This window comes from Rhyacophila brunnea, unplaced genomic scaffold, assembly GCF_057557595.1.
Source record: "Rhyacophila brunnea isolate RB1 unplaced genomic scaffold, BYU_Rbru_1.0 scaffold_3, whole genome shotgun sequence".
Lineage (NCBI taxonomy): Eukaryota > Metazoa > Arthropoda > Insecta > Trichoptera > Rhyacophilidae > Rhyacophila > Rhyacophila brunnea.
The window spans coordinates 12167863-12179199 of record NW_028232965.1 but is presented as its reverse complement, the minus strand read 5'-3'; positions in this window follow the sequence as shown (position 1 = coordinate 12179199).

Genomic DNA, 11337 nt, shown 5'->3' with positions numbered 1-11337 from the left:
AACTGGCTAACACCATATGAACAAGTTTTTGGAATATTTAATTCCATTAAAAGAGGTTGTGTTAAATATAGATGACAGTAGCATAATTTTCCACATATAAATAAAATATATAAATCACGGGTCTGGCAAAATTCAAATTGTTGCAGATTACATTACAGAGTAACAACCCAATGGGTGGGGGGCCAAGATGGGGCGAATGTCTTACCACCATTAGCATAACGACTTTATTAAATTAGTTTCTTAGTTACATAACATAACCACCCTTGGGTGAAAGCTCATATTTTTCTCCACATAGGAGCTGACATAATAATTTACTTTGTAAACTATCTCAGCGTGAAATTTACTATCGTACTATTATACTAAAAATTGGGAAAGGGAGGGTTATTATTATCATCATTTATCATACACACTATATAAGTAAATACAACGTTTTTTAACGTTTTATACAACTAATACAACAATATTCAATGGAACTTGTTGCAATTACACTCAAGGTGTTCGTCCGAAATTTATGTTACAATTTTTCTAATCGTGTACTTCATCCTTGAAAATAGTTGCTAACATTCGACTTTGGAAAGCAAAAAGGGCGTAATCCACATAAATCAAATTTTACAGGAGGCACAAAAACGTTTTTGTTGTGGTTTTCCGTCAAAGTTAAAACACAACCTTGAAATGCATAATAATTAATAATTTGATTTTTATGTCCCTTATCTGATATTAATTATTGAATTAATTAAAAAAAAACAACGAAAATGATGGTTAAGTCGTTTCTCCCACGTCACATCCTTTTTTTAATTGTTAGGTTAATATAATAAATCGGCATTTACAGCTTACATCCTTTGTATTATCCCGTGTATGTAATCGTGTACAACGTTATTATGCAATAAAATCTATTTTGAAAAAACTGAGAGTTACGCCCTTCTTCATTTCTAAAATTCATATGATGTGATGTCAAAAAACGACGACATGAATAAAACTTTAGTGTAAATATATCGTTATTTTTCTCTGAGAAGATAATAACATGTCTTATAAAAATCCAGTAAAATACAAGACCCAAAAATTATTTATGTGGACTGAACATGGATTCAACTGTGTGCGCAGCATTACTAGGTGTCCAGGACCGCGAGTTTGATACGCCTGATGTAAATAGATCACTACCTACTTAATAAAGAGCTAATGATTTTTCTCTCGAAATATAATGTTTCTAGCTTTCGATATATGCATTATTGTATTAAGTGTTTCCTAGAAATGTCTTTAACACCTCAACGCTAGCTCGGTAACTAGCAAACCAACTAGTATGCGGCGTCCGAATGTCTAGCAGTGAACGGTGCACGGCAACAGGCGAGCGTGGTTACGGTCCGCTAGCTTCGCATACAAAATAAACTGATTTTCATACAACTTGTTTTACAACTGAACGCAAAATAAAACATGATTAATAGCATTGTTTTCCTGATCCGTGACCCATATTTTTAACATCGCACTAATCTCACGCTTAAAGGATATTAAATTAAAATTAATTTATATTTTTATTCTCACGTTTTAATGATTTTTTTGTTTCTATTTTTCGCAAAACAATAATTAGAGTTGCTAGTTGTGATGATTTTTTATAATCTTGTTTGTAGGATGTGGAGGTGAATTTCATTCATTACCACGGAATAAATAATTACAAATAAACACAGCGTTGTGCATTTTGCCGGTAGATACCTATACAATAATAATTATTGTTTAGTTGTAATAATACATACATTCTTTCTCAAAATTCAAAATTATTTATATCTTTAATTCATAGAAGGCGTAAGTGTTTATAAAATTTTTAGTTTTAACGTCCTTTCACTTGCCAATAATAAATATTTTATAGATAGTCATATTATTTACCTTGAGTTAAATTATAAAAGATGGTGGCTCTTATTGACGGAATTTTAATATACTTTAAAGACATATTCATTTGGAAAAAGTCAGTATTTGAGTCGGTAGGTAACTATCTTAATTGATACACAGTATTAACTGTATGTTCAAATCACATTAGGTCCAAAAAAATCGAGAATTTTTCCAACCGCCATGTTTTTGAGACTTGTCCAAGTTCTGTATATGTAATTATTGATAACATGTACGATAAATAAAAGAATTATTGGGGTTATCCGATTATCGGTTACAATTAATAGCTACGGTGACAATCCGTTATTCATTTAAGAGGGCATTCCCATTAAGAAGAACAGGCACATTGAAAAACTCAACGTTCTTTATTTGAAAAAAATCTTTATTTTCACAGAATCTGAGAAAACATTCGGTCCCTTAAACTCCTTACAGATTGGCATCATTGGGGGAAAATGATATAAAGAAAATAACAATGTTTTTTTTTTCTGAAGAAAAGAGGGAGTTGAAGTCAGAAAAAAAGAGAAGTTTATAAAAAAAGACTGACGGCCCTGATTCTGGACAGAATTTTAAATTTTGGGACAAAAAAGCCTACTTATCGTGTTGAGGATTTATATTTTTGGAAGGGAGAGAAAAGAAAAGCTCGTAATCTGGATTCTGGACTAACTATATTATTTCTTGATGAATGAGCTTTACACGAGGGAAGGAAAAGAAGAAGGAAGAATAATTTGTGACAGCTCAAAATTCAAATAAACAATTATCCGCGAAACAGTTTTGCATGAATGATGTTAAAGCCATCCCTTCTCAATAGCATTTCTCCCCTTCAATCCCGTGTCGCCTTCCCCCACATTTTTATTCATGCGTATACCAAAAGGAGGTTTGTTAGTATCCATCGACAATATTTACGTGAAGAATTTAATTACACGATATTGTTTTGTTTAACTTGTTTCCATCCGGATTCAGCCCAAACATCTCTGGCAATTTAAACTCGACCACTATAATAATACAAGCTGATGGAGGCGTTTTTTTGTTGTTTACGATTGTATAGTACATCGCACCCGCATCCTCGTGTACTGTGACTCATTCACTTCCTGCCGCTGTTGTGAAAACTGAAAATAACAAAAAAAATGCAAAACGTATTCAATTAGATTCAAATTTCGAATCGTTATTAAATCCCAGGTGGAAGAACAAACACCGCGCGCAACTATCGCGTGTAATTAATTAGCCAGGAAGGTTATTTTCCAATTCTCGTTTGCATATTGTGGCTATGTACATATCATTATAAATTGTTGTAATCTCCGTTTAAAAATGCACAGTTATTCGATCAATACATTAAATAACAAAGGGCCATGTAATTGATACACTATAAATTAATATAAAATAATTAAGTGCATTAATTTTATGTAGGTGTTTTATTACAGACAGGTAATATCCTCAACGCGTTAATAATTGATTAATATACAGGTAAATAGGTAATTTTTTTATAGGTAAAAAATTACGTTATGGATTTCAAAACTAAGGTTATCAGTTTGTTCATCATTAAAAACTCTTGATAATACACATTATTTCGAAGAGTGACTTTTGGAAGTATGTAAACTATAGGGTACACCGGTCATGGCCCCCACAAAGGGGGAGGGGGGTTGACAGGGCTACAGCCTGGGTGCCCGGGCTTAGGGGGGCCCAGCGTGGATGGTCGACCAGTTGTGAGATAAACACACACCAGAAGTATATTGTATTATAATATAACTACATGATAATTAACATGAATTATTTTATATTATAATTATTTTGAATGTTTCCTGAATAAGAAAAATAGCTACATATTTATCTAATATCGAAGGGTTGAATGCTACTTGGCCACCACAAGAGGAGGTCGAAACTAGTGGTTGATAATATGATATATGATACATAGAGCCGACTACTCAATAATTAAATTGGATTTATTTAAAAATATAGAAAATCGCTTAAATACACGAAATACCATTTGGGAAACACTACTGTAGAACAACACACTGCCCTTAACCTTGGAAATAGGTAGGGGGGCCCACCAAACATCCTGGCCTAGGGGCTCGCTTCAGGATGTGGGGGCCATGACACCGGTACATAGTGCAAATATACATACTTGTCAGTCATACTTACCAAACTTCTTTTTTTGGTCGTTCCCTCATGGCTGAGGATCGTGAAAGAAAATCAGTCGTCTTCTAAACGTTCAAGACTAGCCACCCATCTCGGTCCTCTGCTTACCAAACTTAAAAAGGTATTAATATGTTATTTCTAGTGTACAATATGTAGCACACGTAGAATATCGTAGAATTAAGAGAATATAATAATGTGATTTTAGTTCATTTTTAAAATTCATTTAAATCCTGAAAAAAAATCATAAGAGATAAAATTTCAATTATATTCACGGTTAATAAATGTTTGGACGATCATTATAATCTATATTTATTATAATTATATTTGTAACACACCAGAAATATAATATCTTCTCTTCTTCTTCATACCTAGTCCATGTTTTCACTTCAGATGGAGCAGAATATGGACACTATTAAGCGCCTCCAAGAATCCCAGCCCTCATAAGTTTTATTACGTATTCCCAGGTCATGACTTCATGGCTCCGCCGTGTACACTCCGTGGATTGTACCTACATAGCTGCCTTCCGGGATGCCGGAATCCAGTTGGCTGAATGGACACGCAGTCCAGGTTAAAATTATTATTTAGGAATCTGTAGCACGAAACACGCAGCAAGATTAGAAAAAAACATATCGCATTTTGGATGCTGTGAAAATGTCACATGTTGTTTTTCAATGTGTGCTTGGAGCCACAGTATGGACCTAATATGTTCAGCATTTGGCTAAAATCCATGTTTATCGTAAAAACAAAAATCTGTAAATACGATCTCCACTCTGTGGAAGCCCATATTATGATCATCTTAGGATCGAAATATGGTAAACAAAACATTCATTTAACAGCGGTCATTTTCTTTGACGCAGATGACGTAACAGATTCCTCATAATACTTAAGAAAGGGCATCAAACCAGTTAAAATCAGTAATCCAATTATTAAATTATACCAAGATTTTAAAAATATGCGCATTTCTCACAAATGAGTAGGTATAAAATATTACTAAAAGAATAACGAAATCTCTTCAACTACCTGACATCAAATAATGGACCTATAATATCACTACTCAAACAGATCTTTGATAATAATTACCTATCACAGGTGTGATTGTAGAAAAGAGGTAAATAGGTACATTGATATTTTACCTATTATTGGTAATGGAATTTATGTTTTTTTTTTACCGTGAGGGCCTAAAAATCAGTCAAATGGCTCGGGTCTTCACATCCATAAACCCGCTACTGCCTAAATTATTTCTTGCATTCCTTTAATTTTTTTTATAAATTGCTAACCTTTAGTTATTATTATCTACCTACTGCTTTTAATGGAAATATATATTATGTTTTCAATATATCTTTATTCTTTAGCAGTGACGTCCCTAGACAGAATGCCGCCCCTAGGCAGTGCCAAAATGCCGCCACATTTTTTATGCAGTACTTTATATCATCCTTTCATGGCTCCAATATCTAAGAAATGTGTTGTGTGGATACATTACTAACAATATATTATATACCTACCACTAAATCTAATTTAAATGCCATCTCTGCTTCAATAGACAATATTGAGAGTCTATGGTTTCAGATAGGTACCTACATTTAAAAATACACTTCCAATTTTCAAAACTCGTGAGTGACTTGCAAACATATTTGGATACATTTTAAATTAGGTATGCACGTGTCATTGCTGTTCACCAAGAACGTAACGTTCAAGGACAACTGAAGTAAACTAGACATCGCGAATCCGATAAGAAAATCCTTTTATAGAAAAAAAATTTTTAAATTAAATTTAAAAAATTTAAAAAATTAAAAACTTTTATAGTACCTAATTAATACATTTTGTTTCCAACCAGCGAGCTGATTTTTTTAATAGAAAGATATTTCCGTTATTACTAAGTCTAGGTAGCTATTTCTACATATATACCTAGTGATTCTCCTCGACTTGCCGCCCTTTGGGTAACTGCCGCCCCCAAGCGACGCTCAATCTGCTTACCCCCACGGGACGTCACTGTTCTTTAGGCATTAAATTCTAGAAAACCTGTTCTTTTGCAATAAACATAAATCTACATTATTTCACAATGAAACAAAAAAAAAACAATATCTTTCAACAATGGAACTGCATAATTTTATCTTCAAAACATTCATCAAAATTGATGCCATAATAAAAGGAAACGGATTATTTTCCCCCAAAAAGGCGATGTCACACAGTGATTGGCACGACGTCTCGTGATAAAGATCCACGGGGAGGACACGGTCCGCGAACACTTTGTCGCTTACGGACAGTGCTCGTGGTGACAGACACACTGGCCTACTCAAAATGGTACTTATATCCAGTAACTTCCGAACTGCATAATATTACAGTTAAATCTGAACTGACTGCTCTATCAGTTAATTAATTAAGTAATAGAAATGATGATTTAAAATATTATGCCAAATTAACCATAAATGCATATAAATTCTAATGGATTTAGGTTTTGTACTATTCCATTTGAGTCGTTTTCTGCGACCCGGGTTTCACCTTTCGGCATCTTCTGGCACTATGTACACTCACCAAATACAAATAATGAGTTGGTACTATAAGGAATAGTACAAAACTTAAATCCATTAGATTTTAAATTAAAATTACATCAAGTACCTTCGGTCCATAGTATTAATATCATAATGCATATAATTCACGTCGTGCAAGTGGTCCAAAACCTCTTTTTGGGCCCTAGTAAATTAATTGATGAATTTAGATGTAGGTACTTATCTCCTTTTAGAATATTAATACTATTAAGTATGCAGGCACGATAATAAAAATGCGCTAAATCAAATTCTTTTATTCTGCCAAATAGTTTATTATGTATTTGGCTATCTGCAGCAGTTAAAAACCGTCTATAGTCAGGCCGCTGCATTAAATGGCAAATTCTGATGATAGTGCTAGTTATTGCTAAACTTCGAATGCGATGCGCTAATCTGTTCGTATTATATTAATTAGCGTATTACCATTTTTTCATCATTTTTTATAAACAGTTTACCATTGCATTCGAAGTAGGTATAGCCGATAACTTGCACTACGATAATAAAAAATCACAGTTTCGTGTCGCTGCCTGAATATAGAGGTCCTTGTCAGCAGCTCTAGCCCACGTGATCACCACTCGCATCGCAACTGTGTGTACGCTGAGAAATCGGAGCGGGAATAAGCGATAGCAGTATCGAGCTACCGTAGTAAGTCGCAGTTGTTTGACGCAGCGACGCAATGTGTGCGAAGGCCCAATACAAATATAAAACAGACCGCAATAATAAGAGGTATTTAAGATGCATCCTGCTTAGCATCAGATATGTAGAAAAGGGAAAATTATCCGTGACGGATAAAAAAGATTATCATGTTCATTAAATTTTGACAAAACTTCGTGGATCAGAACGGCAGGAACTCAAAAATTAGATCTTGTGAAATTGCAGATAGTGGAAACCGGCTTATCTTGTTGGACGCCAATGATTGTGCTCTGTGCTCAGTGAGCGAAGGTTCTGCGGCGTTCCCAACCGTGAATAATAAACTGAGGTCGCGTATTGTATTACAAACCGGAAGGCGGTCACTTTGTTGTTATACTTCCACACAAGAAATGTGAGCTCTAGTCATTTTTCTCGGATCAAAGATGAGTTACAACCAGCTGAAAGGATACCGTCGTTAACTAATCTAAGGGCTCGTTTATAAAATATGTACAATATTTTGAACCCCCCCCCCCCCCCCCCAGGCCCGATTGTCTCAAAACCTTTTACCGCCCTGTTTGCCTAAATTACGTCATATTTTAAACCCTTCCCCCATTAGATGAAAAAAACTGATTTATTGAAAATTATCGATTTCGCACGGAATATTTTATTCTCGATGTCAACATTGTCGTGTGTTCGTCCATCTCATTCCTTCCTCGGTGTTTTGGGCTCACCGCGAAGGCTAAAAACGAAGAGATTATTCATTTTGTATATGAAATCGTACGCTACTCAATGAAATGTATGATTAAATTAAAAGTAGAGTAGTGAACTATCTTATGTAACAATTATTATTCCTCGAGTTTGATCCCACAACTTGACTTACAACATTTCGCACATGCCATAAAAAAAATGCTTAATAAATTGTTATTGAATTTAAAAAAGTTTTTTCAATTAAGTAGATAATAATTTTAATATTTTATATATAACTCGTCTTACGACCATTTTAATGTGTCTCAAAGTGAATTATGGACAGACTATCGATGCGGATCGTTGCCATGGTTTATAATTTTTTTTTTATATTCTACTGTTCTTTTATTATTTTGTATTTATTTTATTCTGATTCACAGCTATAGAAATATATATACATAATACATATTATATAATATAATGCTCTCACTCTCGTTTTTCTGATTTGTAGGCTAATACATATTATATTATTTTCATCTTATTTGTTATTTATTATTATCTTTTTTTATGTTTCAGGTATTCATCTTGAGTTCAATCTTTTTTTTATTACACCATTGTCAAGATATTACACACTATGTATATCATACGAAAGTATGCGAATCAAACCCAGATAATAACAAAAGGCTTAATATGTAGCATACTACGCAATCTTTGTTCAATTTCAAAATATAGGTAATTATTTAATAATTTAATTTTTAATTTGATTTTTTAATTTAATAATAATAATAATTTACTTAAAAAATATTTAATAATTTTACAAAACTTTAGTCGCTCATCTCACGTGGGATAAATAACAATCTTAGAATAATAAAATAATTGAGGCAGACATTCTGTCACTAGGTTACCTGGCTAATTATTTTGCATGGTGTAATTTTATTGTAACACATGAGAAGAGGTTGTTGCACATATTGCACAAATGTCAGATTGTGAGTCATTTTCAATCAGACACAAAGAAGTTGGATTTCAGTCTTTGTTCTGTTGACTCATTTTACGATTTTCTTTTTTTTATTATTTACCTACTGGTTTTGTGACTCTTATTAGTGTTAAGGTAGTTATTAATCGTTATCCATTGTTTATTTGAACGGTCTCTAAAGCAGGGTTTCTCAACTAAGACCAAAGAACATTGGTGATTTTGTGCATATGAAAGCGTGTCTTTTATCTGTCAGAAGAAACTTTAATTTATTAAATAAATAGTTAAGTCGTAGGTGTCGTTTGGTGTTAAATGAAGGCACGGGGATATCATGCGGGGTAATGCGCAATAATAAGTCACAAGGCACGCACGCGGAATGGAGGTTAATTCGACCACACGTCTCGGTTCTTGTGCGTAGACGAATACCAACTATCCAAACAGTGTTGCCAACCGTACTATAATTATAATATTTGTACTATAATTTTGGTCCGCGTACTATTTTCCTAAAAAAAACGAGCCGACTATGAAAAATCGGGAACCTGCGGCCCGCGGCGAAATATTTTTCCCAAAAAAACGAGCCGACTATGAAAAACTGGGAATCTGCGGCCCGCGGTGAAATATTTACACACTCTACTAAATTCTCCGTTATTTTTTTTCTGAGTTACAAAAAACTTATACATTTTTAACAGATGACAACGCGTACTATATTTTATTCCCAAATACTATAATTTTGGAGGCTCTGTACTATAATTCCACTTTCAAAATATGGCAACACTGTATCCAAACCTTTCGTGCATCGAACACCATAATTTTCACTCTGTTATTTGTAGTAACGTGTAGTGGTCGTGTGCGCCCGATGTAAGTTCATTTGGATCTTTGACATATCTGATAGGAAATGAAAGTTGCTATTTGCGAATGCCTATTATATAGCTGTTTTTTTTAACTGATTTTGCAAATTGTCTAAAAGTATGATCAAACTAACAGAATAACAATGTCTTTTGATAGCAAAATCCCATCTTCTAAATATAAAGAATATTTACGATACAATATAAAATGTTACTTACCTATAAGAACGAACCATACCTATTATTGTGGTCACGTTCACAATATTCCCAATCTCAAAACAATATTTATAAATGTATATAGGTACCTATAATACATATTCATGTAAGTGTGTATGTAGTAATCTATTGTTATTACGTCTACATATTATTTTACACGAGGTAGGTATAGATTTAGCCAAATATTTTTTATGAACTGAGATCAATCTTCGCAGTAATAAAATAAAATGAAGTAGGTATATGACATATGTACTACAACCATGAATTATTATTAAACTCTCCTTCTTCTTGGTCATACACTCATGGCTGCGAATCGTGACCACTTTTTAATTTTACCATCCTGTGAGCGACCAAGACTTTCCATCCTTCTCGATCTACCGCTTCTTTAGGGCGGAATAAATGGTGCCCCGAGTCAGCTCTTGCACTTGGTCGCTCCAGCGCGCAGACGCTCTTCCTCTGCTTTGCCTTCCCCGGAGGCCACCCAAAACCACCAGTTTCTCCAGGTTGTTCGGACCGCGCCGGACAATATGTCCAAAAAACTGGAAAATTCGTCTCAGACTTATTGTCGAGAGCCGTTCCTTTATCTGCAGTCTTTAGATGATTGACTGGTTCGTCCTGTGCTGCGTCCAAGAAATACGAAGCATTCAGCGCCAACACCACATCTCAAAGGCATCAATTGCCTTCCACTCCCTTGCCTTCAGGGTACATGACTTAACTCTGTATAAAAAAATATTAAACTAATAATATGATATAATCATTATAACCTATAGTGAAGGTCTTACTTTGGGTCTATCTAATGTATTTTCCGGGAAAAACCTTTTGCTGGAGGAGTATTGGAAAAATGTTCGCCGCCAGGATTTTGTGTAAGGTGGTGCATGTAAGAAAACATTCTACCAAATGTTGTTTTTCAAACCATTAAAATTGGCTCACGGTACCTATAACAATATGTACCGAGGAACTCTCATTTAGCACGCTAAGGAGAGTAAAGACGTGAACAAGGTTGACTATCCGGGTTGTGTATGATGAGTTTACATAGGAAAAGAATTATGGACAACAAAGATTTCGCGCAGCTATAAGCAAATTCGCAGAGAAGCCCTAAGCAGATTGCAATAAATATTATATTTTAATAATGATATATGAATAAAAATAGGTTAAATTTGTTTTTTGTACTCTAAAATGATTTTTGTATTGATTTTTTTATGTGTAGAACATGCTCCAATAAATAAAATTGTTATATTTATGTATTATATAATAATTATTATCTAAAAAAATTAACTGTGTGCCCTTGCACCACGCTGGTGGCGCCCATGATTGGAAGGCTCTCGTAGTTCACTGCGCGAGGCACTGGCTTTTCCGGGTTCGATAATAATAATATAATATTTATCATTGTGATTTTTTCAAGCCTCGTTGTTTCTGTGACAGTCTCACTACTTATAAATAG